Below are 26,945 nucleotides of genomic sequence, written 5' to 3' on the forward strand. Positions count from 1 at the left end.
AAGAAACTAAGAAAATATATGAATTTATGTAACAATGCTGATTATGAAGAATTAATTATTTTATTGAATGAAATAATATATATGTATATGTTTGACTTCAAAGTAATATTAAGTTAAATACAACATAATAATAATATTTCCGATGTCGACAAGTGGTGAAACAAAAATATTTTTTGTAATCGCCTTGTTACATACAGTTAAGAGTAGATAAGTTATCGCTTAGCAGAAGTGAAAGCGATTACGAAGTTATAGTAAAAAAATAATACTTCAAGTTACAGACTTCGAAACCAAAAATTGAGTTTTTATCTCCATTGACTTTTACATGATATGAAAATACACATAAGAGTTTATTTTTGTATTTCCCATTATATTGTATAAGATTATGCTAATCCGTTACAGGCTCCGTCACCGATACTTTAATATTAACAGACATGGCATAATTTGACGGGAGCTTAATTTATTTGACTAGCACGATAGCTAGTGGTATATAATCGGTGACTAATAACTGAAAAGACCTGTGTTCGAATTAAGTATTTTGAATTCTCTTATTAGGTATTATATTATATAAACAAAAATAATAGGATGGTGAATGTTTCACATTTTTTTAAGTCAGGCTTTCAGATAATAAATATCTAAGTTACGAAACCGTTCTTTTAGGCCAGGAGTAGAGAACCTTTTTTATGCTAAGGGTCATTTGGATATTTTTAAAATCATCCGCAGGCCAATCAAAATTCTCAACTACAAAGTTATCATTTGATTCTCATGCATAAACAGCAAAATTTTTTGAAAACATCATAAATCTTCGGCGGCCAGCTGAGCGTAACCTGTTACTTTTTACAGGTAGAAGTGTTCATAGTCAAGGATATTAAGACCACACAGAGCCATGGGGATCATATTCTTGAAACTCGCGCTAAAATCTGTGACCAAAAGTGAGTATTTATCAATAAAGATAAACTAGCAAATAGCATCGTAAGGTCACAAAATTCCCGTTACACAATTCAACCTCGGAGATATCCATCAAGAAAATGTCTAACATACTAGCAGACGCCCGGCTGCCCGCGGACAACATACGTCATGGGCGCTCATATCCTGAGAGGGACTCCACCATTCGAGCACCGTAGCAGAGAGGGATCAACCTCCGCAATACTGTCGCTGCCACGTCACCTACAAGACTCGCCTATCATAGTAGCCAGAATATATGTAATATAATCTAATAAACTTCTTACTAGCTTCCACCTGCGTCTTACTGGCTGCAAAGTCACACCCAAAAGGGTGAAAAACCTCAAAAACTACATCATTTTATAATTAAATTATTTTTTAACATTAAAACATATTATTATAAAATGGTCGATTTATTAAATTGTGAGTCCTATTTGTGGTGAGCAATCCAAATAAGCTCGCGGGTCATAGATGGCCCGCGGTCCGGAGGTTCCGTATCACTGATTTAGGCGAAGAAGAACGAGAGAGAGAATAATAAGTATACCATTGTGAATGATTTATAATAAAGAAAGTGCACGCTAGCCGATGAGCCGAATATATTTATTATTTTGCAATAATTAAAAGTCGTTTTTATTATTTGCGGTGCACTCAAAAGTCGTACATAAAATTTACTCAAATAAATATTCTAATTGCTTATTTCTGCATATGATAAAGCCGACGTCTATTAAAACATGTGGTAAAATAATCTCCTTTAATGAAAAACATGTACCCGAATCGGCTTAGTTTTTTGCATAATAATCCAAATAAAATTTACAAATCGAATTTGAGAAATATTTAAATTAAAATTAAAAGTGTTGTATCTTTTTTAATAAATTGAAGTACATATAATAAATAGGCTTGGGGGTAAAACAATTCTTATGAAAGATATATTGTATGTATCTTAAAATCAAATGATAAAATTCAGTTTTGCTTGAAAAAAGCATTTATCCTGCCAGTGTGTATTTTTGAATGAAAGTACTACTGATATCTTATACCATGTTGTTATGTATTTCAGTAAAAAGTTGTTCAAATTAATAAAATACCTGTTTGTAGAAAATGGATGACACCGCTACTTTTATGGGCATTGTTCAAATTTCACTTTTTATTATAAATTTCTCAAGTGTAAATTAATTCCATATATACAAACAACAAATATTTTTTTTTTAGATTTATCTCCTGTTCACATACACATGTGTGATTTTCAAAGCATATGTATATACTCGTATGTGCATATGTATCAGAGTGGTAGGAGCAAAGTGGTATTATTAAGTAATTTTCACTTAAACGTAGAGTTAGCCAATTTATACTTAGAAGCATCGTTATGATAAACATAAATTTATAATAGAAAATGGCACTTGTATTACCAAGACGCAAGCTGATGAATTACTATTATTTAGTACGCAGTATCCCTTATCATTGTCTTGTAGGAAATATTGCAACTAGTGATCTAAATCTAAAGACTTAAAAATATTTATTCTATATTTTAGACAATTTTTTATAGAGATATGACACTATTTTTCTTACAAATTATTCAAAATACAAAGAAAAGTTCATTATAATAAAAAGAAAAAATATTAACATGGATTATTCATCGAAGAAATATATAAACAAGGAAAAATATGTACTAATATATTGTATATCTAATATAACCATATATTTTTTTGTTATTGATGAGTAATAAATGACCCTGTATTTATATCTAAAATAAAATAAAATTGAAAAATTGTAAGCAGTCAACATCACTCGTCATAAAACCGGTCGGTAAAATTTTTGTCTAATTGTAGACCCTATTATATACGCAACAAACACTGCGTAGTACCAAAAATATATAAGGCCTAGAACCCAAAAAGAAGAACGAACAAGGGGAAGGGTTTCTCTGGGTCTGGCTGCGCGATCTGATGACCAAAGCTTCTCTGAATCTGACAGTCGGCTGCGAGCCGTCCCACTGGTGGGTTGTGTCGCGCGAGCGCGTCTTCCCCCTGCTGTCTGATCGGTTTCTCTCGCGTCCGACGAATCGATCGGGACGGTCGCAATCAGTGAGCACAATTTAACACCATCCCGTCAATGCTAATACGCGTTGTGTAACAATTTGTAGATTTTTGACGATGATATTGTGTTATGGTTCAGTGACTGGGATGCGGGCGGAGAGGTGATCTCTCTTATTGTCGAAGAAGCAGGTGCAAGACGGTGCTTGTTCGACGCGGTATTGTTTTAATATGTATACACATACGTGTTTTTGTTGTTAAATTTTAAAATATTACCTCAGAAGTTTTTCTTTTGTGCGATGAGACGAAGTTGTGTGATGATAACACGTGGGGCGTTGTATTCTGTGTTGCGCAAGGGGTAGTATATCTACCCCATTTTATTATCAATTTAATTGAAAATGATTTGTAGATGAATCATGCGGAAGCTATAAATAAGTTTATTGTATTAAAAAATAGTTCTATAATTGTTTGTATTATACTTACATATTTTTAGAATAACAAGTTATATATAACCGATATATTATTATTAAAAGTGTGTTTGTGAATCAATTTTTTATAATAAATTATATTAGATATTAATATAATATATATTTATTTAGACTAATTTGTCTATATTTAATATTTGTGCAATTATATGATATTATGTATCTAGAAAATAGTATAAATATTTTATATTAACTTTTCATTAATTCGTTAAAATTATGAAATGAAAAAATCAATGAAAAATACCGTAAATCTAATATATTAAATAATAACTTTAAAGGTAAGCTAAATAGAAATTTAGTTTTAATAAATATATTTCATATAAATTATTTGTATATATTTAAAATTAGAATCAATAATAATTTATTTATATTGTGCTCAAATACATATAAATTTATATTCTATTTTTTTTAGTTTCTAATTTTATGGTTATTTATGTAAATGATTTTAGTTTTACTCTTTTTATTTAATCTAAAGTATCTCTAAATATGTATAACGTGAACCGGTCCCAGACTTTCCACCCTCTTTTCAACGATTTTTTATGCTTTTTTTGAAATGTATTTAGTAGTTAAATTTAAGACAATGATTAATTATGCCGCGCATTGAGAATTTTATTTCTTAGCATATGTTTATTAATAAAAATATATTATCATTGCATATAAAAAATATTAGAATTTACAGTTCAAAATGTATAGTATTTTCTTATTTTATTATACCATTCTAAATATTAATAAAATTGATAACATTTTATTATCATATAAATTTCATTATATAATATTTTCTTTTATGTATAATAGGCTGCTATTCTAGATAATGGGCCATTATGGCAATATGAAAGCATATATAGAAATATGATAAACCCAAATAATATAATGACTATTAATGGGTTAATATAAAAAATCGAAGTTAACTTTTTGTACTAGTAAGGTATTTCATCTCTTAATTTATATTTATGTTGTGTTTCAATCAATCGTTCAAATATCGTAATGCATCTCTATATCATTGAGAGCATGTATTTACGTATGTATGTGCAAAAAGAAAACTGTTGAACAACTTTCTAATCGAGTGCGATGTTTATCACTAGAAATTCGGCAAGTAAAAACTCCACGTTACATAAATAACTCAATACAACAAAATCATTAATTAAATAGTACAAAAAAATGTGCTTCTTAGTAGAAATCTGATTTTTACCAGAATAACGACAAGGTCACAGTTACCAACATCATTCGTGTTGTATTATCGGTGCTAAAACGTGCTTGAGTGATGCTAATTTTTCAGGATATTTTCTTGAATAGTAACGTTAAAAAGTGATTTTACAATGAAGCTGACGTCGATCGAAATTTTAATGGCTTATCAAAAAATATGTAAATCAGACTAACGCCTCCATGAAACTATATATGTATGAATTAATAGTACAATAACATGTAACAGTATCAGAATGAAAAGAACAGTGGCATTGAGTCGTAAATCCAAGGGTAAATTCATATTGTATAATAAAAAAGGGAGCGTCGAATGTGTATTATAATATATTAAAGAAAATAATTTTAGGCGTGTCTTACGATTTTTTTCATGCGAGAGTTTCTTCTATTTATAGTATAAGTAGCTGCTTTTGCAAAATATACTTTATTCGATTACTGTTCCGAAGCAAAATTGGATATATCCAGTTAAACGGCGATAACCTTAATTCTAATAATATACTTTATCGATATTAGTATGTTTTCTTAATGACCTCAGTATTTTTATATTATAAAGATTGCTTCGATATGAGGCAAGAAATATTTTTAAATGGTTATTTTTAGTTATAAAAAAATCATTGGAATGTTTTTCATGGAATAAACTTACATGAGTAATTTTTCTAGATGTGTCGGTTTAATTAAAAATAATTTTAATATATATTTTTTTGATTAGCATATTTACGTAATTACTAACTAAATAACTAGCCATATTTGTCGTCATTTAATTTAAGTTAGATTATATTTTAAAATTTGGCTGCTTTGCTCCCACAATTTAAATCCATATGATATTGAATCAGACAACTTAAAAATGACAAAAAATATATGATAATAAAAAAGGCGCCTTTCGTGTATCTTAAAAGAAAACGTGACAACTTCATTGTCACTGAAAGAAACATTTTGAAATGCCTATAATTTTTTTGCGAAGCAGTTAGATAATAAAATGTACATAGATAAATTTTTACATGTGAAAAAAACGTGAGATCAATTTAGAAAATTAAAATATTACTTAATTTCAATAAATTCAATTAAAATAGAACATTTTCAACCTTTCTGTAAAGTAAAAAATAATGTTGAATCGCTTATGATTTTAATTTTGTATTGTATTTATTGCACTGTTTATATACATTATATTTATATAATTGTTTATCTATAATATAATGTTTTTAAGTACTACCATATAAATATATATTTTTCAATTTTAATACGAAAATGTTCTGTTTTAAAAAGGGCTTTAATAAATATTTTTAATATTATATATAAATACATTTTTGTGTTAGTAAATTAATAACGGAAAAATATCTATCAAAATGTAAAAAGTAAAATTATCGATTCGTTGAAAATTCTTTAATTTATTATTACTATATAATAAACTATATTAAACAAAGAGTATTTTCAGGAATTTTATTAAATTTTATGTGAGTACATTTTCATGAAGGAAAGGAGCTGGAAAATTAAGTTTAATAATAAAGATGCTTGACTTTAATCTGAAACATTTACCAGATCAGTCCAGAATCTTAATTTTTTGCACCTAATTTCTCGTCGAGAGGTTAAAAATCATATGGTTTCTATCAATTATTTTAAACTCATAATACGCACAAGCAACAGTAGCGGACAAAAGGTTACGATATTCAATATTGAAGATGATTAACTAGGAAGGCCGCCAGTTAATCTGTTTGTAATATTTAGTAAATACATAAATATGCTTAATAGTTCAAACAGATAATATTAGTAATTGGAATTCCAATCGCATTTGAGTGACAAATCATAACACATAACCAGATAATGTATAATACAATATTGTGTACTGCTAGATACACCGTTGTAATATTACAGATTGTTCGAAAGTCAGTTGTGAGAAAAAAATGTGGCATTGTGTTAGGCGCGACAGTAAATTTCAAACTAGACGAGATTGTTATGCAGAGATTAACCCGTTCACCGCAGCAACCTGGCTTTATACCTGAGGTCACGTGACTGAAATTTCAGGTTTTCTTAATGACGCGTGTTGAAAAGGCTCGATTCGGTCACGATATAAATATAGTTTGTGTGTCTTTTAAATGACTGAAGTGATTGATTTAAAAATGCTGGTCATGGAATTCAACGTAGGTGATTTTTGCGATTGGTACAAACAATTTAACTTGATCTTTATTTGACTGAAAATAAACATCAGAAATAAAACTCAATAGTATACAGTAGCTTAAGTTAGAATGGACGATATGTAACAGAGAGCAATCGTTTTCTCAAAGATCGTCGCAACTTGATAAACTTCAGTACAAATCCACATACAAGTAAAGAGTGGACCAGAAAATTAACTGTAATATTTATAAATGCTGATATGTCATGAACAGGTGAAGTTTATTTAAAGAATAATATTCATTTGTTAAATATATTTAATAGGTTTGTTAAATATATATAATAAGTTTATTTGAAAAATAATTTATTAATTTAAAATAATAGATAAGTATATGTACAAGGAATACTTGGAATGTAAAGGTACACGTCAAATAAAAATCAAATATATTTTTTACTTACGTAGGTAACACTGCCGTTTCCGCTAGGGACCGCGTCACGCGGCAGTCTGTACAATGTTTGTTTAAAATAAACAGTCTGATTTCTACTCTTGTGGTCTTTATGGCCACAAGAGTAGAAACAATGTCACTCATTGGGCTGAATATTTTAGTAATGTTATATTAATGTACTCTTTCTGAAGAATCGCATATATGCATGTGAATATACTAAGAATATTTTTTACATTTATCAATTTACAAAATCAAATAATTTCAATAATATAGATGCCATCGTTTTTGCATTACTTTACCACGTGCCAGGTGATACGTGATTCCCTCAAGTCTTAAATTCTCCTCAGTGTTCACACTAAAATAAATAGAACCGTGTTTTTGTTAACAAAATTACATGGGACACCGAGATAAGCAGTTTACCTGTCCAGGTAGCCGCGTAAGGGTCTCGGTCTTGGTCAAGGACGAGCGTTAACAGCGAAATTTAAGAGGGTACCTCTAAGAGTTCAAGCACACGCGTATAAATCATCGTGGAAATAGCCAACGCATATATGTATACATATATACCTCTCTAGATTATAAATACATTTTATTTTATTGAATTATTCGCGCCATTTTAAAATGAGAGGGTTCGGAGATTCAACACGTTTATTAGTAATCCGACGATGACGCATATGGGGTTAGAACGACCCCTTGTTAAATTCTGCCCGCGTTAAAAACGGAATCAAAGTGAACGTGTCCATTAAATAAACGTGTTTGAAATACATAACGCAACTCTATCGAGTTTTGAGAAGGGTTGTAATTAGAACGAGACGTGTTCTGGTTTATCCATTGATTTAAATTTATTTTATAGCTATTTGAAGAACATCGCGCTTGTTGCTTTGGTAACATAGTATAATCAATAAATCAAGTTTTTAAATTTCAATCGTCTCTGGAGATCGGATTATTATATAATTATAATTCCGATTGAGCATCACAGATTAGGGTGTCCTAAATTTTCTTAATCTCACGGATTGAGATGAATAATTGAAAAATAAAACGGGGCTAAATCGCGAGACTCCAATCTGAATATTCAAATTTCAAGTATATTCCATCTTTTTTTAATTTGTTATTCGAATATTTGTGAAATATTCATTCATATTTGTAGTGGAGTATTTGTGTATGACAGCAGCGCAGGTAGTCACATTATTTGTAAATGTGCCGCTACAGCCCAATCGTGCATTTTTGGTTGTGCAAAATGTATATTCTTATCTTTATGTTATATATAACAGCGATGGCCATAGCAACTAATGACGAAAATACAAATAATAAAGAAAAACTCTTTATAATCGTTGAAATTTCTGAAATTATTCATATTAACATTTTTAGAAAACCTTAAGAAATATTATTATAAACGATGATTTATGATCTAGTTTGTAATTGTGGTTTATTGGTATCAATGTTAATATATGTTTTTTGTGATATGTTTTTTAGATAGCTCACCATGTTTTTTTAGCATTATCTTTCGCTCAGTGGTTAGAATCGTTGTTATTCATTTTATTTTTGTGGCTTTGAGTTCAAAGTACGACCATGTCAATGTTTTATTAAATTATTTTATTTCAAGCGCTTGATCACATCTTACAATTTTATTTTTCTCGCCTTTATGTATTTTTTTTGCTTAGCTTTAGTGAGAGATTTTCACTCGAAATTTAACCAGCATTCAGACCTTGATTGGTCAAGACGACTTTTATCTCGTTACGCCTCCGCAACAAGAGGGTACTTACCGAGGGAAAATTTGTGCCGAAAGGTGTATATTTTTTTTCTTTAACCCCTAATGGCTCAGGCGACCTTTTATATATTGCTTTTCCAAAGTGAAAATATCGTACTAACTGACAGCAGAATGGCTCGGGAACTGTTAAACGTCGGATCATTATATGACAACAATGATTCTAAAAAAATATATTGATGTTAACATGCTACATGTTTTTATTTTTCTTTGTTATTGATCGATTGACTGACAAAATAAACAATATTAAATTAAATGGAAATTTGGTAAGTAAGATTGAATTATAATTCCATTATCATTTCATATCGATAAATTTATAAAAGTTATTTATCAAGCTTGATATAAAAATGTTAATTAAAAAGTTAGACTGAGTATAAAAAAGTAAGAATCAGATTTTTTAATAAAAAAAATTAAAATATGTTATATAATGATCATAAATTCATGGAATATATTATAAAAACAGCGCCATTACACTTAATTTAGTATAGATTTATATTTTTTATGTACATTACGTGCATGAAAAAATAGTTTAATCATATATAAATTAATACATATAAATGATTTTTTTTTTATAATAGCTGCCTTATTATTTTTTAAGGTTTTCTTATTTTCTATAGCATTACCCATAGAGATATTAAAAAATTGCGCCACCCTGTAAATAATTCGTGTCTTCAACATTAATTCGTTTTTATTTCCAACAAAAAAAGAATGTTTATAATCGAAATGTAACAGCATAACTCAACCTCGTTCATTATACGAAAACGTTAAATTTACTGCAATTTATTTAATTTAATTTAATACATTAGCGATAATGAATGAAGTCAATGGCCGCGTCAGTTCCGTTTTCGACCAAATATGCACGTCACACAGCGTATCTATAATTTGAACAAATTATAATATTTTATTTATCGCCGATTTTTTTATTCGAATTAAATTATTATTTTTTATCATTGAACATTTTTTGTATATAATTTGTACTTGTGTGGGCAAAATATATAAAATAACGGATTTTGCAGCCGGTCTCGCCAGGGCAATGACACGTTTCGTAGCTACCGGGTGCACAGACATTCGCCAGTGTCAGCCAATGACTTGTACTCATCCCCTTTTAGGTGTTTTTGGCCTAAAATGGATTCATCGCCCTCGCTCGCTTCCTAATTTCTAATCAAACAATGGAAAATATATGTATGGATATTTTCAATGACGAATTAATGTACATGTATATTTAATTACTTCAGTATTTTCAATGAACGAATAACATAATTTAATGAAGCGCTTCTCAAATTTTTAAATATTATACTCCCAAAATTTTAGAAATAAATCTAAGCCTCTTTATTTATTATTAATTACTAGTAGAGATACATTTTTATCAAAAGTAAGTTACTTATAAATAAATAATAGCAAAAATAAAAATACAATTTATTGAGGGGGATGTATAATCTTGTTAGCTCCAAGTATATGTATAAAAACGTATATTATTTCATATATCAATGTATGTTGTGTCAAAATGAATAATAATTATTTTCTATTGCCATATATTTGTGTTGTCGCATAATCCATAACTTTAAAAGACTTCGTTCTATCGAAAAACAAATAAATATGGAGACTGGCTGAGGGAATTAAATTCCCATTTCCACTTAATACTACATTCGACCTCCTGGTTTGCTTAATTAAAATGAAAACTCAGACAATATAATATTTATTCCAAATATTATGATAACAGTATTTCAAATTAAAAGATATTCCAATGGGTATACACAAGACTCGCAATATTAAATATATGTATGTGTGTATATAATATGTTTATTAAACTCATGAAGGTCTTCTACCTTTTATGCTTTATATTATTGCATTAGGTTATAGCCCAATGCGGGGTAGACATAATCAACATGAGATCAGTGACATATATTCTAATAATTGTAAACTATTATTTTAGCTTTGTTACTATGCTTGATTTAATTTTAATTATTCGTCACGATATTTATCCGTGAAATACAATAAATCTAGGAAAACCAAATTTATGATGAGCGATCAGAATTATATTTATAAAATAATTACTAATTTCAATCTATGATAGAAATGAAAAAAACATATGTTCCATATAAGATCTGAACCCAGGATTTTCATGTATTAGAAACTGACTTACATCACTGACTTTTCATGCTGGTTTAATATTGGATATTAAACATAATGTTGTCTACATTCATTATAATAAGTAATGAATACTAAAAGTTTTGTTCTTCACTATTATTATATTGCAATTTTATTTGCTTACGTGTATTGTTCGCTTGGTCGAGTTTAGTGAGTAGTTTTAAACAATAAAATAACTAAGTCTGCTTAGTGCAAATTTTTTCAACCTGTTTCTTCTGAATTATTTCTGAGAAAACATGGAATCTGAACTACATATAAAATATGGAAACTGGACTATGCTAAAAATATAAATTTCTCATAAAATACGGACAGACTTATTGTATTATAAATTAAAATACACATACCAATTTTTAATTAATTATTTAGATTCCCAGATTGAAAATTCTGGTGGTTAATATTTTTATGTATTCATTAGATCTGATTGTCTCACCTGGTTGGTATAGATTTAGTAAAGTAACTGTAATGAATAATATTCAAGATACGTAAATTTAAAAACTCAATTAATATTGTATATGAATTTATTTGTTTTTGTTACTTAGCAACTTATATTTGTATTGTAAACAGTGTGAAAAACCAGTCTCATAACTTTAGGAAAACAGTGGCACTCAAAGTGTGTCCGTATTATCGAATTGCCATAATTGTATTGACTGTGTTCTTGTACACAATTTGTCGTAGAAGCCTTGGAAAAACTTATATTCAGCAAGGGCGGCGGGAATAGAAAATGTTTGTGAATCACTGAGTAAATATAGTTTTTTTTAGCATTTTTATACATATTCATAAATTAAATCTATTATATATTAATCTTTTTAACACAAATTATTTTTAACTCTTGATTAACAACTAGGTCACACAGCTTATTTTCTCATACAATAGTGCTAGAAAACTTATCCTAAAATTAGATAAATAAAATTGAGCTGTGGGTGGAATGAATAACGTTTTCTAATCAAAGTCGTGCACTTATGTTTATCGCTATCAATATCATATTGTCAGCGTCTTGCTTATTATATTTAATTTTATTATAATTATTCATTCATATACTAAGCTCCGATTGAAATAATAAAGCTTGTTTCAAAGGGTTGATTTTCTGGCTGCCTCTTCTTTCTCTCAATACCTATAGAAGACGTATAAAATTCACTAGTATAGAATTCTGAATATAAAAAAGTCGCAAACGTCGCACGTTGAAACCTCCAGAGCAAGAAAGCTCTATTTTTCCTTTTTCTTTACTATTTTAACGAGTAACGACGTCTTTGATGTCTCGCGCTCAGATGTATAACCCTTTTTGCGGTGACCTTATTTTTTTCAACGACCGTGATTAAAAAGGCAGCTTAGGAAAGCACTTAAAAGTCTACTTTATTTATAAAATATAGGAGTCATATTATTATCATTGCGAAATCTACATATCATATTATATTATAATGTAAATGTTTCATACAAACTATCATCGTAATTGTTGAAAAATAAAATCTTAATATTAAAGTACAAATAAGCACTTGACCAACATTTTTGTATATGTTATCATTAAAAATATTTGCTACAAAGGTAAAATAGATTAATTAATAAGTAATATTGCCGGTAATTTAATGTGTATTGTTTTAATTATAAGGTCTACTTTTTTTTTTATAAATATTTATTTTTATACAATTTTCTCTAGTCCAATAAAAATAATAAAAAGCGGATTTTGTAGGGTACATAAAAAATAACAAAAAAATTGTTTATATTATTAGGAGATTGAACTTGGGTTCCAATTCGTATCAATTCATACAAAATTTACAGACGTTCCTATAACTCTATGTTCACAAATGATAGTAGTAGTGTACATTTTTTATGTAACATTAACAGTTCATGAGCATTTTTGATCATCCTATATATTCCAGCTGATGCGCATTTATCTGTCCGTAACATGTTTTCTTTATATGAAACCCTTTTCGTTCGACTGCCATTTTATATTTTATCGCTTCGATAAATAATACTTACATCTCTGAGAGGAAATTGAGTCGAGTTTTTGTATTGTGACGTCATTGCGTAAAGTTGCTTTTTACACGGTACTATTATATACATATGTAGGTGAACCAATTCAATTTATCGGGACAAGAGGCACACACAAAAGTGCGTAAAAAATGTTATTATAGGACATGAAAGAACACAAAAAGTGTTACATTTTTGCTAATTTTCATATGCGAATAGTATGTAAAGCGTTTCAAAGAATATATTGTCTATAGATTGCGAATTAAGAATCTAGTATTAATTTACATATTCCATCAGAAACATCTTTAAGCTTTCTACTAGGAAATTATTTTGGGATTAATATTCGAATAAGTGAATAAATTATAGTTTATAATGCTTATATACTATTTGTAGAAATAGAATAAAATTAAAACGTGCCTGATATAAATATCAACTTCAATACTAGATTCTATTTTAAATACATTGCGCTCTATTAATAGAAAAATCAATTTATAAATTTATAGGTGGCAGTTTTTTTTATTACTGAACAGAAAAGCTGAAAATGAGCGATCAAAAGGAAAATACATAAACACGCAACGACCTTCATCTAAACATAAGATTTTAAGTTTCGGCTTTATAAACATTTATATAATCCAAGTCTTCTTCGCGAATTACAGTTAACATGCAAATTTGATATTTTGAACCTTGTGATGCTATTTTTAACATGAAACGAATACATCTCCAAGATGTCACATGTTGTTTCATAATGAAATTGTAAATGTATCATAATATTATATTACACGATGTATTATAACATGAAACACAAACACACAACAGAAATTTCCCCGTTGGCGTTGAAGGCTTTATGTTTCGATGTTGTATCGAAAATTGTTATACCGTAAACAAACTCATTTATAGTTGTTTTAACCCTGCGCTTCTCAAATCAAGGTCTGCAATTCTAAGGAATAGAATATTGATCTTAAGAAAATGTCATATTTACTAGCTGCGGTACCTCACGCCAGTGAGGAACCGACACATTATGATTTTACAGAGAGTTTTACTCTAGAGATTCCAGTCTCTGTGTGCATCAGATTTTTTAATCAACTGATCTTATCTTTTCATATTATATTGTAGTTGTTTTATTTTATTTTATTTTGTAATTTTGGGAAAGACTGCTTTAACCGAAATACATAGTTTCACTAGAATTTGCAAATTTGCGATAATAATCCGTTTTGATCGCTTGTAATTTATGCGAATATTAATTATATTAATTTACGTTTGTGTCGTGCGCGACTGTTTACACGTGTCATTAAACATTCAATTGTGTCTTCCTCAATTATTTGCCTCCATTTATAATAGTAAAACACGCTCCGTGGATAATAGTTAGAATTGTGTAGTTTTTCCGTTCATTGTTTTCAGTGCTGTTTTTTACTTTATTATACCGATTACACCGTAAAAATATACACATACTGCAATAAAGGTTAAAAATAAAAACTATATAATAGCAGTATATTTCAATGTTACCGGACCTTTATAACTACCTTCAAAATTAAAGATTTAAGAAAGTGCTAGCGTATTATATAATATAAAACATTTCATTATTCAACAAATATTAAATGCGGAATTCTAATTTTAGTTAAAAATGTTGCGTGAGAAACACGTATAATAAACATACACGTGTGTATAACCAAAAAATGTAAAATATGTACCAAGTAAACTACGTTTGTCACTAAGTTAATTATTCATATTGAAATGAAATAATATCGTTTAAAAGTCTGATAGTAAGATAGCGTATGTCAATTTAATGTATTAAAAATATTAATAATGTTTATGGAATAATCGATAGCATAGAAGTTATTTTATAGTAGAACTTTTACTTGTTTAATAATATCTGTACTTATCGTTATCGATTTGTTGTATGTATAGAATGAGTGATATTAATTTTAAGCCTATTAGAAATTATAATCTATGTTCATATACGGTTTCAATATGTCATGTTTTGAATATGATAGTAATTTATATACAGATTTGATTTGATGAAAAAATGTAGCACAATAAAACTCGGCTAAGAAAGTTGCAGAGCAAGGTTCAATCTTTTTTTTTTTTCAGCACATAAGCTGTTTTTATTTTCAACTTTTTAAGTGTCTAATCGTTGGCACCTTGCCGAACTAGGTTAATAATTGTTCTATCTAAAGTGTCATCTGAGGGTTCACGATTGGCAAAAAATAAAAATATACACTATTTTGAATTTAAAGATAAATTAAAAATAATAAGTTGGATGCTTTCCAAGAGAGGTTAAAATGTTAAGTAGTACAAAATAGATACACAAGTATTTAAAAAATTCTTATGTGAATAGGAAAATAATCTTCTTACATAAAAAAATTGTTTTTAAGCAATTAAACAGAGACAATAAGCTTACATTCTATATATACGTGTATATAATCTGAAATATGTATACATTTTCCATAGCGTATAAAATGCCAAGCCTTCGATTTCTGTGACTCAATGTATAATAGAATAACTAACAGTATGTATATAACATTAAGGCAACGTTTTGTTATATAAAGTATAGAATGCTTCCTTTTTCTATTCTTCTGAGAGCTCAGTGAATCATTGACAGCCATACAGTATGATACAATCAAACGAAGCGATATTTACAAATTTGTCTGTATTTTTGTAATTTGTAACTAAAGCTTTATTGTGAGAATGATTGAAATAATATTTTACTATTTCATATTTTTAATATAATTAGTTGATTTTGGCGCCGTAGCATATCTAACCTCTCAAATGAATGATATATAGATGGTACCTTCTGCTGTTTATTAAACTTATAAATCGACGCAGTTTCAGTAATAACTGTACACTGTGGCTTTAAAATAATTTTGCGCTGCATTGGCAGATAACTGGCACAGCATTGCGGCAGGCACAGTGGTGTTTCTGTTCTTTTTTGCCAATTCGAGGTCAATGTCAATGGATAGGCCATAACGGGTTAAGGCTTTAAAGCATTTGTTTGTCTAGAACGGTTTTCGCGAACCGTTTCTGACACGAACGGTTATCGAAAATTACGGAAGAGACAATATTTTATTCATCTCAATCAAGAATAGGTTCGGTTAAACTTTTGTGTAGTTCGTAAATGTACGGATATTATTTATAGCAGGTTTCGCAACGAATTAATCAATCACTTTGTGAGGGTCGCGTAATTGAAAACGATCGTTTCCCGTTAAATTATCCACGTGATCAACGCTAGCAAATTGCTAGAGTAAGTGCTTCGAGATGGATACTGTGCGATTCGTCAACGTGTTAACTCATAACCGTAGATAATATAAAAATTTAATAAATAAATTAAAAATGTCTTCGTATATTAACTAAATTTAAAGTAATGTATTGCTTTTAGAATTTATGTCATGGAAAGGTAAAAACAATTATAATTTTTTTATATGTAAAATTACCGCTGATTTTATATGTATTATTTTAATTTTCATGCAATGACTTATTATTGAGACATACAAAGCTAATTAACCATATTTTTTCTTAGAATCATAAAGAATCATATTCATCCAAAAGTAATGATTTTGATAAAAAAAAATTCCCTCAAATATTGAGTTTATTTGGTTTTTCCGAATTATACATTGATTAAAATTAAGATTGAAACATAATTTATATGTTTTTAGTCTTTAGAAGCTCATTGAATATTAATAGTACTGCCATAAAGATAAGATACACAAATTTACATGCTAAATTTTTTTTTTAAATATGTACAATTCATGGTTCATTATTACTAGTTTACAAATATTTATTTTTATTTTTTAGCTATTTGAATATCGAATCGTAAACGATAAAATATTTGGATAAAGGTAATGGTGAATCGAAAATTATGGTTTTAATATTAAAAATAGGTTCATACACACCTAATTTAATTTTATATAATATAACCAGACAGGATCAATATTAACTGTAATTTCGGCAATTACACAGTGTTTTTTTATTATTTTATTTGTTTACTATTACTTGTTATAGCCATGGATGTTATACATAACATAATTTCGTAAAAGAAAAAATGGTACAATTGGGCTGTAAATAGCGCTACTAGAAAAAATACTTATAGATTAATACAACGTAGTTGTCCACAAGTATTTTTAGAAATTAAAAAATTTAAATATTTCACTACAAATAATCTCAGCAACTATTGTACGAACAGTATATTTGTAACCGTATAACTATTCGCATAATAGTTTATATTTGTGATGAAATATTTTTATTGTTTTAATTTATACACAGTTTAACAACGCAGGTAGTCAATTTTTGTCCGATGTACTGCTGCAGTATTTTTAGCTAATGAGTGTTTTTTTTAATATTATTTAGCTGTGGACTTTTTCAATTACTGTAATTAATTCTCTTCTGAAGCATGACAAATAATATTTATTTTAAGTCTGTTCACAGTAATTTATTAGAGATATATTATATTTGCTAAGCATATCAAGTTGTGGTTGCTACAATACATTGCGGACAATAAATCCATATTAACAGTAGAAAATGAGTATTTTCAGCAGCAGGAAAAATTAAAATGAAGCTTCGTCTCGATACATTTAATGCTCTATTATTTTTTAAATTAAAATATATAGTCTTGATACTTTTTATGTGTATGAACCAATAATCATTACTAAATATATAATCGTTTACTATTCGATATTCGAATAGTTGCAAATAACGAATATTTATTGTTTTTGGTGGCTGAAAAATATCATTTATTTTTATCCCAACGAAGTGATATAATTATAACAAAGAGTAATTCATATAAAATATAATCTGCAAATTATATAAAATATGTATAAATTACAATTTTAATAAAACTCTAAATATGTATATGTACAGTAGACCCCCAATATCACGGTAAATTTGGGACGTGCTATTTGGGTGCGTGTAATCAGGGGACTAGATAATACACATTTTTGAGCGAATCAGGCGCGTGTGGTAAGATATCCTGCCGTTAGCTCGCTCACACATAAAGTAATAGCATGTTCCTAATTTACCGTGTTATTGGGGATCTACTCTATAACGGAAAAAAACACATGAAAATTATGTATGAGTAGTTTTATTTATACTTCAGTTTTAATCAAAAAAGTCAAGCAATATTTTTATTTATAACTTTGAAACATTTTTTATGGTTTATTACTTCGCAGCTTCTTATAAAGTTTGTCGCCGTAAATTATGTAACACTTTGGAAATAAACTTTTTAATTATAATTTATTTAAGATACGAAAGCCTCACTGAAGTATACATATTTATGCTATGCTTCTTTTATTTTGTATTTTGTTCTAAAATATGTACATAAGTGAATGAATTGCTCTGAACTTTATATTAAGTACTATAAAAAAATGTTGCCGATGTCGTCACTTTTAAATCGTGATGTATGCCTTTCAGTATAATTATGCTGATATCATAGGATTGCTTCACAAAGTAAAGTTGTAAATTACACATACATATATATTTTTAACAATCTATTGATGTTATTATATCTAAAAAGTAAATAGCGAAAGAAAATATATGCATATAATGTGTCGTATTGATCAGCTTTTATGTTTTTATTTATTTATCGACTCGATTTTAGAAATATATATTTTTTTCATCTCAGTCAATAAAAGATGAAAGTCAACAAACGTTTGAGGATCGCTGATCCGGAAAAGTTTAATAATTCAAAAGGCCAGTCGTTTTAAATCGAATCCATTTACTTGACCGACGCGAATGGATTCTATGCCGAGGAATCGGTATTTCATCCACTTTGGCTAGATTAAAAATATAAATACTAGATTGAAGTTTATTGCCGGCTTTGAGCGCATTAAAGCTTTGCGAACTGGCAATAAACGGGTGATTTGATAAATACAGAGACGGTATTGAGATTAAATAATACTTAATAACCATTAAGAGATTTATATAATATGAATTTTCAGACTTGTTTAATAATTGTATACGAATAATGTTCGAGACACTATTCTATAATATGTATTATAAATACATAAGTAAGCAACTTCTGTAGACATGTAACCTTTAAATATAAAATAATGCTTACATGTATTATTTTGACATTTTCTAGGCCAAACTATAACTATCTCGAAGTCTATTCTACGATAATATTGACGAATTGTATAACACGATAGTAAATAATACATAATCTTCCAGTGAATCTATGGGGCGTGAGTGGAATTATTAAGATGGGATCGGATGCCAATTTATCCGCGGATAAATCACAATTCCTCTTGGGAAATTCAATAAGTATTATCGATATTATTGACGTATATATTTTAAGCTTTGAAGTGGCATTTTTTGGTGTGATTGTGTTCAAATGTCAAAATGTAGTGTGATACGCGACGCTTGTTGCTCGTTATTAACGGAGCTTCGTTCAGTAATTAATTACAGACCCTCATTAGCGCTTGACGAATAAATAAAAAAGCCACATGCTCACTTAATTAACTCTGAACCATGTATTAGTAAAAGCGTCGATTAAAAAATATGTTTAGCTATGAAAAAAAAAATTTAAAATGGAAAGATAAAAAAAATGTGACAAGTTATTATTAATCGGATCATTAATCAAAGTGTAAGAGTGCGTGTGTGCGGTTGACAAGATTTTGAGCACAATGCATATGAAATTTCCCCTTCTCCCCATTATTACCCTTTACAGTTACTTTTTTTCATTTTCCCGGTCTTTTCATACGTTTTCCTATTACCATTCGGGATAAAAGAGAAAGTTTGGCGACGTCTCCCGGTGGCACGTGAGGGTACGGGCCCACCCCAATAAGTCTTGCCGCATTGTGACGTCAGCACAGTTTCAAGGGAAATGTACGCTTGCTCCGTTATGAATACTACATGTAGTGAATCCAAAAATACGATCTCTACATTGTTTATAAACATACTCGATCCCTATCAGTTAGAACATCGACGTAAACTTATCCTAACGTAACAATGTATAAAGGATAAATAATACTAATATACACATATACTAGTTGTTAAATGTAATACAATTTAAATAAATTTATTATAATAGATATATACTAAAACTATAGTAATAAACAAATAATACTATTATTGAACTGACAAATTACTATTTTATATACTATTAAATAAACATAAACGCTACAGGTGGCGCAAAAATAAAATACTTTTTGAAGGCTGATATGTCATAAACCTTTCATGCTATTGAAAAAAAATAAAAACACCGAAATAAAGAATAGTTTTAAGTTTATAGCATTAGTGTAAAGAGTACAGCAATCATTTGAATAAAGTGCTTTAAGATATTTACGCTTACAATTCTTCACAACAAATATTTTTCATATACCAATTTTTACGGATATTGCAAATGGCTTGTTTAATACTTATCCATATTAGAGCAGCATATCAGTTAAATTATATTTTCGCTAGTAGAAATATATATCTACTGGTGAAAATGTATCTGGACTCAACTTATGAAAATATATCGATCGTTCCCATTGCGACGGTGCCGACACTATTTTTTTTGCTTTTGACGTGATTTTTTTACTTCTGAGAAGTGATAATTGTTCTTGCGCCCTCTTATTGAGCAAAATTCGGTTTCAATACACTTTGACCAGTACTCTCATATCAATAAATTTTTAAATAAATAAATCTCGCATTTAATTTTTTTAGTAAAACGCTCGACAAGAAGTGAGTTCCGGCATATGTTTAAAAAAAAATTATATTTAATATGTAAATGTATCAATGGAAAATTTGTTAGTGTTTGCTTTATGCTATTACAAAAATATGCTCTAATAAATCGAAAAAAAAAGTTTATTAAACGTTTGCTATTTTAAATGGCCTTCGGACAAACATAGATTTAGTTACGAGAATTGAATTGTAACGTCTAGAATCATTATTTTTTATAGTTAAATTCATCAGCCAACTCAATTCATACAAAATTTTGTTTTTATAAAAGTCATTTAAAAGCTGTACATTATTTAAAATGTCGACATATTCCAAGAACAGTAAAATCACATTCATACAACGTCTATCATTATACCTACTAATTGAGTTGCTTTAATGAATCCTCTGGTAGTTTAATATATTATTTTTAATAAAAAGGACTAGTCTTGTTGATGGTATAGTATTTTTTTTCATGTACATGGCTTAAATACATACATATATAATATGATTATCACATGTTTTCATTAAATATAATAAAATAAAAATAGATAATAAGATAATATTAAGTTTCTAATAATACTGCAAAACGAAGTTGTACATTTATTATGGCACAAAGATAAATTACATGAATTGATTTAAAAGTAATTTGTTTAATGAACTATAATGGTTATATTGAATGGTTAGTAATTATTAAAGCTTTTATAAATCAAATGGTTAATTAGTTTTTTTTATAAAATATAATATAATTCAGGAAACACATACTTTATCAATGCACGTCATCAGCCATTTCATAATCAAAATGCTGTGAACCTTGATAAATAGGGTTACGTCATTCTAGACGTTATTCCTACAATTAATAAAAGCTTTAACTAAATGACTATACATTCATTGTAATATTTATTATGTCAGTATTGCATATCCATGTAGATTTCTCGTATTCACATCATTACAAGCGTAACAAGATCCGATACTGAAATAATATACCACTTTTCAAGGTGAAGGTCGTATATTATCGTTTCTGTGTCTCTAGTTAAAAAAAATATATAATACGTATGTTTAATTTGTCAAGCTTTTGCCAAAATTATTTTAAGCTCTCCACTCGTATACGTTGTTTTTTTCTATTCTTTTGTTGTAATTTTCATCATAGCCGGAAAGCTCGCGCCTGCGACCCGTGACGTCAATGCGTAGCTTTCTTTTTTGCCGTTTTTCGTTGACGGCGCTGTGAGCGCGCGCCTAACGAGCAGAATTTAATTTTCAACGTGAAACGTAGCAACCTCTGAGGCTTAATTGAAAAACGCACGGTACAATTTACGTTTGATGTTCTCGATGCGAAATGAATTATGTACCCCTCGTCAAACGTACTACATGTTTATAGTGTTACTATACGAAAATATCCCACATCTAAATTATTATTATTATTCTTTATAAATAAAAAAAACATTAAAATTATATAATACTCTGTAAATCGAATCGCTTTGTATAAACGGTGTAACAAAAGAAATATATTTAATTATATTAATAAAAATAAAATTTGAATTTGCTTCGATTGATTTTCGAGCTGCCGGTAATGCATTCTGTTGTTTCGACCAATGAAAAATAAGAATTCAAATATAAAACAAGATGGCCGATATCGACATGACAACAGTATCAATAATTTTGTGTGCGCGACAATAATTTTCAATAATTTCTCATGTCATTGTTCGATTTGACTGAATACAAATATTCGGATTGGTGTGTTATAACTATAAATGTTTTATATATATATATACATAATGTGTGTGAGGATTAGAAGAATTTTAGTTCCGAGGCCGAAAAGTGAGTTTTTCCTTTTACAATACATAAAATTCTGAAAGCCGAATAATATAAAAAAAAGATGTAAAATAAATTAACAAAATTTGTGTATAAATTATAACACTCAAAGGGTTAGTAATGAATCACGCTAGTTTAAACGCTTGTATGTCATCCCCAAAATGATTTTACCATCACATTTCAAAGGCATCTATATCATGCTCAATATAATTTCTATTTTTTGAAGCCATTTTAAATGACTTGATAAAATTTCTAGTATTTTATTTTATTAGATACTTCTATCAATATATCACGGTAATTCCTATTCATTTTACCTGGAACTGTTAAATTACTAAAATTCGTCGTAAAATCTATCTATTGATTTTAGAAATTTTTTTGCCCAATCTGTACCAGCCGCTCAAAACCTAGACGTGTAAATTATTATCCATGGTTCTCAATCTAAAACGTTTTGTTTTTACAATTATGTATATATTTTCTTTAAACAAATTAAATTGCTGTTTTTAATTCAACTAATATTTAGACATATGTATTTTGAGATAATTAAATTCTGAATCGTAAAGTTGATGTTAATGAATCAATTATCATATATTTATTATTTTGTGGTCTATAACGTAGCGAGGATTATTTACGTTGAATGTTTTATTTTAATCAAGAGTAGTCCTTCAGTTGTACGATAGATTTTTGAGATATATTATTTATGCTTAAGGATATCATATATAAAGGTTGACCCAACTTAAGTTTCCAGACATTTTTTTAAATCATTTTTATTATTATCGAACATTTGATGTATTTCATTAATTATGAAAAATAATATCAATTTAAGTCGCAGTGGGAATGTGACGGTTACGGCACGATTTTATTGATTTTGACGTAGATTTTTGTCTTTTGAGAAGGGATAATTGTTTTTTGCGCTCTTCTATTGGTCAAAATTAATTTATAGTAGACACTTTATCTTATTAAAAAAAAAAACATAAAAATTAAATAATTATTTATTTAAGTAAATAGACAACTTATGACAACGTAACTGTTATATCTTTGACTGCATATTTTATACAATGGCAGAGCTATTCTAGGGTAGGCATATTTAAATTCATAAATCATCAGATGATATTGCCTATTTGACATTTGTAATACATATTTAATTACAATTAAATATGTATGTTTAACAGCTCGCACGGCACCCATTTTCTGAGCTCGAATGTCACTTAATTATTGAGATAAACATGATTAATGTTACACTATGAACATTTATTCAGGTGTAAATTTTAATGAATTTATGAACAATTTTAATATATAATTAATTTTAAACATACAAAAATAGTAAAATAAAATTTTTTAAAAATAAAAATATTTTTTTTACATTTTTTATGATTTTTAGGGGACTACCGTAATTTTAATGATATCGATGTGAAACTAATTATAAAAATAGATTTTCTAAATATCATTGGTAAATTTATTGTCCAGTCTTAACCGCTATATTTTTTAAAATGGCCGCTATTTAAAACATAAAAAATTGTAACTGCGGTAAAACAATCTTTTTGAATTAGAAATTTAATTGAAATTTAAAAAAATGTTTATTTTTCTCTATTTTTTGTCATTTATCAGAGACTTTAATCTGAATATTCTAATATTTTATTATTGATAAATTGATTATTGATAAAACAATATTTTAAGCTATGTGATTTAAAATGCAGATTGTTAATATTTTCCTTGTTACAACCTAATTGTGCCAATTTTATGCAAAATTTATTTTCTTATCTCTATGTTATATTACAGCCATATCAATATCAACTAATAGCCATATCAACAAAACACTTTATAATTGCCGAAATAACGGAAATTACTCATACCTCCGAGTTATTATTGTGCAGCTGTGGAATTCTCAATGACTGATATTGAATTTTTTATCTCTTTTAAATCCATACGAATAATGTTTATTAAAGTAATTAATTATACTAATATTTTTGGTTTAATATACCACATTTATAGTCTTTTGAGAAAATTTTGACAGAATAAGTCATAAAGTAAAAAATAGTTTAAAAATAAAAAGTAATTATAAAACAAACGTTTTTTTTTCAAATGGCTATATGAAGAATTAAACATGGTAAAAATGTTCTATATAATATATTATAGAACATTTTGAACATATACCTACAACTAATTGTATTTACAGAAATCTACATTTTTTATATTTTTACTAAAATTACTCAAACTTCTAAGAGTAACATATTAAAAAGTCGTTTTTATAATCTATTCCAAAATACCAATAAATAATAAATAATCTGGCATGGTTGTTATACTATGCTTGATTGATATGTAACATTTTATTAATATACTAAAGTTTAACTCAACACGCAAACTGATCTTTAAGATGTCGGTAGTAAGTGACTTGAACCGTGCGATTAGTGAAGTATATTATCTCGTTATCTCTATTTGTCGATCTGCTCTAGCTTAACAAAATTGAAACATAAACTTTATTTCACTCTGATAGAAAAACTGAATACATGTCCTTATTTAACGTAGCGTTTCAATTAAAATACGAGTCACGTTGTCGTTTGATGTTCACGCTTGTTTGTAATTGAAGCGCGTGTTTTTTTAATTAAAACTTTTCACGAAATCCCCTTAAGACTGCGATACATTCCCCATAACTGAAATATATCGCATTCGAGTATTATTATTTTTATTAAAAGAGAAAATTTGCACACGTCTCTCGATTCACAATGGCTGTTCGCGATACGGCATCCCACCTGCGTTGCATATTTTACCATAAAGATAAGTGCTCTCGAGCCTTTTCAATCTTCTCGCCATTGTTTCTGTATTGTGAACAAACACGATCACCAGCTGTTGGACACGTTTTCGATACTAACGTGTTATACTGTTTTGTTTTGACACACGAGCGATTTTTTTTGATAATTATTTGGCTCAATTGGCAATAAATCTTATATATCATCATATGTATATCGTATGAATAAAAAACCTCGTATACCATATAGGGAAACTGCCTGCACCCAAATAATCAGATTAATAATTTTATGGATAGTCTATTAATTCAACTACACAAAGCAATATATTCATATGATTGAAGAAAATCGAAAGATATTCTTCGCCGAATCGTGGCGAAACTTCGTATTAAAAATGGCCGTGGCAAATCCAAGTCTTTCATGAAACGGATGCTAAAATGTATAGAAATGCCAATATAATATATTATAATGATGTAAAAAATTATGATGAATTAATTTAAAACATTTAATAATTGTTAAACAGTGTGGTAAGAGTAGCATATACACTTTATGAAACGGAATTGTAAGGCTTTCGAAATTTCTGCGCGCGTTGGGTGACCAAAATGGGAGCGGGCGTGAGACTTGATTCTAGAAACTCGTTCTCAGGTTCACAACATATATTATGCTCTATAGTAGCTATGTTGATATCTCAACAAAGGTTTTTTTTAAAGTATTGTAACTCACTCGCCAAATAATTTTTGAACTTTGTATCTTTACTTTCCGAGTATCCTTGTAATATGTTATATAATTTGGAATGAGTTAACCTTCCATCTTCTCAGCACTCGCAATGTTTAACGACCTGCCAGACGAGTGTGCGCTGAAGAGGTTTGAAGATAAGGATTTGATGGTTTCGCAAAGCGATCTAACTGTTCGTCGAACTACATATCGAGAGTTTGAAACAGTGCCGTTCGCCATTGTTACTCTTTTAAAACTCTGTTATTTTTCAATTGACTGAGTCCTTATACGTTCGAAAAGAACGTTTCCTTATACATATAGAAACTCGTAAAAGACGGCATTGTGATGTTTAACAATGGAGCAACTAAATTTTCAGCGCTCACAACTATACAACGTAACGTTCGAAAGTAATGGTAAGATTGCCGTTATACTTGCTAAAAGTTTATGTGGCAAAATGGCAATTTAAACTTTGAAAGTATTGTTTAGACTTTAGACTTTAAAAACAACTTATGATACTAGAGTTTCTTTGCAATTTATAATGACACGTTTTGTAGCTCACACTACATACTACTATCAAATATTCCCCCGACGTATACAATTATAATATTAATATTTAGTAAAATATTTTTTTTTTATAGAATATTATTGAAAAAAAATCAAACTCTTTCTATATTTTACTCATAAAAAACACAATCGGACATTTATTTTAATTAAATAAAATATCAATATTTATTTGACTAAACAGCAAAAAAATATCTTAAAAATGGGTTGTTAGCTCATTTAGCTTGTGAGTCTTGTTTTTGACATACTAATAAGTAATAAATTTATTATTGCATGTTTCATATTAGATAAATTAGCTTTTGGGGCAAATTCTATAAAGGCATAACATCTATATAAAAAACAGCACATAAAAACATTTTTCACAGGTAAATTAATAACTTTACGATAGCTGCAATTCGACCATTCAATGGCTCGAGTCT

The 26,945-nt window shown here is 28.4% G+C and overlaps 1 protein-coding gene across 4 annotated transcripts in view; it reads left to right on the forward strand.

The window, feature by feature from the left end:
- The window catches only part of LOC148229773 (uncharacterized), an 80,804-nt gene that overhangs the window by 4,339 nt on the left and 49,520 nt on the right, over nt 1-26,945 (forward strand). Inside the window, exon 1 of one of the 4 annotated variants that reach the window (XM_088198862.1) lies at nt 2,900-3,181. The exons of 1 other annotated variant lie outside the window; for it this stretch is intronic. The gene's annotated coding sequence lies outside the window, so the exon portion shown is untranslated. Of the gene's footprint in view, nt 1-2,899; nt 3,182-26,945 lie in introns of those variants that run through there. 2 more of the 4 variants (XM_088198859.1, XM_088198858.1) reach the window with 2 other exon arrangements.

Source organism: Plectrocnemia conspersa, unplaced genomic scaffold (genome assembly GCF_051122295.1).
Source record: "Plectrocnemia conspersa isolate PC_06_02 unplaced genomic scaffold, ASM5112229v1 ptg000011l, whole genome shotgun sequence".
Classification (NCBI taxonomy): domain Eukaryota; kingdom Metazoa; phylum Arthropoda; class Insecta; order Trichoptera; family Polycentropodidae; genus Plectrocnemia; species Plectrocnemia conspersa.